Raw genomic sequence first — 5,192 nt, forward strand, 5'->3', positions numbered from 1 at the left:
AAGGGTCTCTATGCTCACACATTAAGAAAATATTTTCTTCTCAAGGCAGAAGGCCACCCTCCCACAAAAATATCTGGCCCCTTCAAGGCTTGTGAGCAAGTCTAGACAGCAAGGGATGGTTGTGAAATTAAATGAGGCCTCCTCTTCCCCACCCCACCCCCACCCTTGGTAGTGAGTAAAGAAAATGGGAAGGAGTTCTCCTGGAACAATGAACCATGTCAGCTTCCTTCCCTCCCCAACAGGTCTAAGATGGAGCATCGGCAAAACATGTCATGTCATGTTCTGATGCCAAGATGAGAAGTGAAAGCATTCACACTGACTTTGTAAAGGCTGTAGCCTTAAGATGCTGGTCTCTTGCAGCTAGCTCTCGGCTTCCTCACTGGTCTTTGTGGAAAGGAGAAAGTCTGCCAAGGATTTGGAATCTGCACATTGAAAGGTAATGGAACAAACAGGAAACCTGAAAGAGAGGTATCTGTGTAGTTAGATGAGGAAATTGGAAAGTTGAACCCAAATCTCAAATTCATTTTTGCTTTTCTGCTAATTACCTGGCACAGCCAGCCAGCTCTGGTCAGTTACTTTCCCAGGAAATGGATCTAGGTATCTAACTTCAACTGGTGTCTAACATCAGACAAAGGATATATGTTTTCAAAGACTGACAGAGACCATAAACAGAAGAATTGAGACCAACTATTTTTTCTTAAGGGAAAAGCCAGCAAAAGGGGCAGATACTGTAGTTATTGGGATTCATGCTAAGGAAGTCACTCGCAGGCCTTCTACAGCAAAGACTACCACTTCCCAGCTTCTCACTCTGCCATCTTAGTGGCCGAGTCTAATGCAGTCAATTTAAATCCACCGTTTAAGGGAAGCGTAATCAGAGTGGATGAAAATGATTAGACTCAAGTCACATTAAGATGCTAGAATTGATGTGTTGTCATAGCAATTAGTGTGCAGAAGGCAAAGCATCTAGAACAATCACAGGTAACTCCTGAAGACACGGCTTCAGCACTTGTGAAAGGAGCTGCCTCCTCGAGAGGAAGTGGGATCAGCAGGACCCAAAAGAGCCCAGGTGTGGAGGGTAGAGGAACTCAGTTTTAAACAGGTTGAGTTTGAATCCTGTGAACTATCCAGGTAAAGATGATGAAACTCTTGGAGGAACAGATCTGAGGTTTAGACAACGACTTGGAGTGTAGGTGTGACCCTGGGGATGGGAAATTCCTTGTTCAGAGACACAGGATGTAGTGGAGAAGGCTACATCCCTCCACACCCTCATAACAGAATTCCCAAATCCAACTCCCAACATGCTTTTATAACTGACCATCATCATGGAGATCCAAGAAAGATGCTGCGTTAGTATGTCTGTGGCGTGGCGGGGGGGGGTGGCTATCAAGTCACAAAGGCAGCCTCAGTTGACCCACAGAGCAGCCCCTTTCAGTAATAGGTGAGCAGATCTGGCTGGGGTGGCCTCGCTATCTGCTCTGCCCATCCTGGCCATCAAGCAGGACCTTCCAGACAGCTCTTCACCCAAAGAATGGAGGAGGAGGCTTTAGAAGCAAAAGTCTTAGACTCTGAGACTCAGCTGAACAGTATAGCCAAACTCAGCCAGAGGTCAACTTCAGTTGTCCTTCACTTAGGCTTTTGAGTTAGACTCTCTCACCAGGTTGAGTGTCTCCAATTAGACTAGGCTGACTGGCCAGTGAGCCCCAGGGATCCTCCTGCTTCTACCTCCCCAGAACTGGGATTGTCAGCATGCCCTACCATGTGGGAAAGGTCCTTAAAGGGTTTAAGAGAACTTTTAGGCTCTACCAAAACAGCTCCAACCTCCTCTCAAAACCTCCTCAGATTCACCCCAGCCAAATCAAAGTCCATGTGTTCTGCAACGAGCAAGGAGCATCTCCCTCAATGCAGCCCAGCATTCCCCAAGGATGCAGAACATGACTGGGAACTGCTTGGATGACTATTAGTGAGGGAGACAGAATGAAAAGGTAAGGTTTGGCTGAGCAGAGGGGAGGGAGAAGGGTCGGCATGGGTGTGCACAGCCAAGTCAGGGCAAGGCCAGGCTGCCCCTCTAGTTACAAACCTACTTAAATCCCAGACATTTAGATATCAAATCAGGCCCGCTGTTGGTGGCTAAAACTTGTTTTTAAATCAGATGTGGTGCTGTGTACCTGCAATTCCAGCACTCCGATTAAGGTAGGAAATTTCTAAGTTTAAGGTAGAAAGAGAAGGAAAAAGTGGGAAAGAGGGAGAGAGGAAAGGAGTGGGACAGATGGAGAAGAAAAGAGAAAGGGAAGAGGGAAAGAGGGGGAAAGCTGGTTAAAAAATATTTTGGGCTGAGGAAGCTTTCAAACTTTGAAAAGAAAAAATTAATAATAAATCAGAAAAAATCCCCCAAATCTTACTTTTAAATGACTCCTTTCTCCATCAGTATAAACGCATGAAAAAAATAAAAATTTTCCCTGAACATCCTTCCCCTTTCAGATTGTCAGGAAGTACTGTTCCCAGAAACAGCCACGAAGACATTAACTAATTGGAAAGAAATACCAAGTCCATCTTCAGAGCTGACTCAAGGCCTGCTTCCCCCCAACTTCTGGCCAAACAGAAAGTCTAACCAAGAAGATCTTCCAAGAATTTTCTAAATACAAGGATACAATACTAATAAGCTACTTTTCCATTCATATTTTAATTTGAAAAATAGCTTTAGATTTTCCCTTTTCCTCTCTCCAGTTTCCCAATTAATCAAGCACTTGATCAATAAAGTTCTGGTATATAAGCCCTTACACCAGAAAAAAAAGTATAGGCTAAGTCACTTAAAAACTGGTTGTCAGCCTCAAACAAGTATTAGGATGCTCTAAGTCCAGTGGATGCTAAACTCTGGCAGTTTTTAAAGACTAGAATGTATACAAACCCATCCTGAGTTTAGAGCTGTTTTGTTTGCAGAGAGCTCTTGTTACTGCTCCCCCACCCTGTGTCTTCTCTTCCCTCCCTCCCCTCCTTGAAGGAAAGAATTCAATCAGCAGGTGTAGTTTAAGCTGAAGTTTATTTAACAAAGTTAAACAAAGCAAATACTGCAGAGAGTTTGGAGTGGGATGCTTCAAGGTGGGGAGCAGCTGAGGAGAGTCTACATTGAGAATTTTAAAGAGGCTTTTGTAACTATCTACAAAGTAGGTGGCATATTTATGGTGAAAAATGGCCCCTTTCCTATTCTAAAACGGAGTGGATCAGGTCTACCTTTTAGAGGACTTCCTCTGATCCTCCACAAAATCCCACCAAAGGAGCATGTCAAAACCCCAATACAGGTGATATCATAGTGATGTCATGTCTTCTGAGGATGTAGATCCTGGCTTAGCACATGTGTTGGAACCTGCCTTCATGCCTTCGTTCCTTACATGGTAGAAACAACCTGACTGCAGCTTCAAGGAAGCCTAATTTTGAGGGACATTCTGGTGGCTGGAAAACACAGCTACAGTGGTCCTCAGTCGACTGTGTCCACCTCACTTGTTTGGTGTCATTTCCATGTATTTCACTTCAGCTTCAAAGTTATGCTGCATCACAGAGAAAGTAAAGTCCGACAAAGGCAAGGAAACACACAGTAACAACAGAGACAACCATACTTAAGATCATAATTCAGGGTCCTGACAGACCAAGGCAGTTCCACTGCCCTGGTGCAAAAGTGACAATGGAGATGCTGCAGGAGACACAAGGCCCAGCAGAGTCACTATGACGACATCTCTGGCACCACCACCCTGTTCCACACATGCTATGTCTCCAAACTTTCATTCCTCAGAGCAGCTGGAACAACCTATTGCTCTGTAACCGGTTCCCTCCAGAAAACAAGAAACACCAAAGCATCAGAAATGGAATAAAAGAGATGTTTCCCACACTTCCAGCCTCAGATGTCCAAGCCTACGAGCTTTAATCAAAGGCACAGTAGCCCCTGGGTCTTATGGTCACCCAGTCTCTGGGTCATTTGAAGGAATCACCTGTGTGGCCTGTTAAAATAGAGATTCTGAGTCAGTAGGTCTCAAATGGGGCCTGGTATGATGGTACCTAAAGAACTCCCCATGCCTGTGCTAGGAGAGCCCACTCTGAACAGCCACAGTGTAGCCACTGCACACATTAGAATGGACAGCCACAGTGTAGCCACTGCACACATTAGAATGGGCTATAGAAAGCTTCATTCACTCCACCTGCTTTCAAACTGTGTTCCTAGCCAGATCTGGCAAGATTTCAGCGGGAAATATGAAAGAAGATGAGAACAAAGGCACTTCTGCTCCCTACCTCAGCTAGAACAGCCATTTCTTCCCTAGAAATTAGAATCCATCAAAGTCCATGCAATAAAGCGTGCTTTGTTCTCAAGTTTGAGAGCAACCACTTACATCTAACCACTTCTAGAAGAGCTTGGGGGTGAATCACAGGTGGTGGCAAAGTACTAAAAGGCCAGGCCATGACACAGCTATGGTCTCCCTGGTCTCCCCTCAGGAAAACTGAGAATAGGTCATGATTTCTTTTCCTATGCATTTACCAAAGTAAGCCTGCCAGAGTCCAGCAACACCCCAGCTCCCTATAGTGACATCTTGTCCTGCCTCTGCCCCTAGGGCTGACTCTCAGAACTACACTGCCATCTCCTTCTGACAAGTCTGGACAATTAGGAGAATGATGGAAGAAGCTACTCAAATGAGGTAAAAATGAGGACCCTTCCCAGCCAGAGACAGAATTGGGGGTAGCTCTGGAATAGTTCCTCTGATGGGCAGGTGTGTGCTTGCAAGATCTCGGAATTCCTGTGTCTGAGGAGGGGCCCCGCTGACTCACCTGTGCACTTACAGACAGCTTTCTTCAAGCCGATGTGGATAACGTGCCAGGGCAGCTGCGGGGCCCGTGCTGTATGGGAAGGCTCATCCTCTCCACCTCAAAGAAGGAGCTGGGGAAGAGTACAGAAGCAGGGGAAACTCACAGTAAGAAACATATCTAAGAAAAAGACAGTGAACATGAGAGATTATGTTGTAGGTGAAGTCAGAAGACGTGGCCTGGGGCTACTTGAAAAAAGACAAAAGATATTATCCATGACCCTGAGGAGTCTATAATGTGCAGAGGTTGTAAAGAGGCAACTAATGCACAGGAAACAATTAGTGGTCAATATAAAACAATGTGTAGGGGGCTGGGGAGACGGCTCAGTGGGTACAGTATTCCCCATG

General features: G+C 45.5%; 1 long non-coding RNA gene across 1 annotated transcript; it reads left to right on the forward strand.

Moving 5' to 3' along the window:
• The first annotated feature begins 313 nt into the window (after positions 1-313).
• LOC146894776 (uncharacterized) lies at positions 314-2,659 on the forward strand. The gene is made up of 3 exons (XR_015001096.2): positions 314-436; positions 1,840-1,982; positions 2,479-2,659. It is a non-coding gene; the product is annotated as an uncharacterized LOC146894776 (long non-coding RNA).
• The last annotated feature ends 2,533 nt before the right edge of the window (positions 2,660-5,192 follow it).

The sequence above is a fragment of the Myodes glareolus genome, chromosome 5, assembly GCF_982192425.1.
Source record: "Myodes glareolus chromosome 5, mMyoGla1.1, whole genome shotgun sequence".
NCBI classification, from domain to species: domain Eukaryota; kingdom Metazoa; phylum Chordata; class Mammalia; order Rodentia; family Cricetidae; genus Myodes; species Myodes glareolus.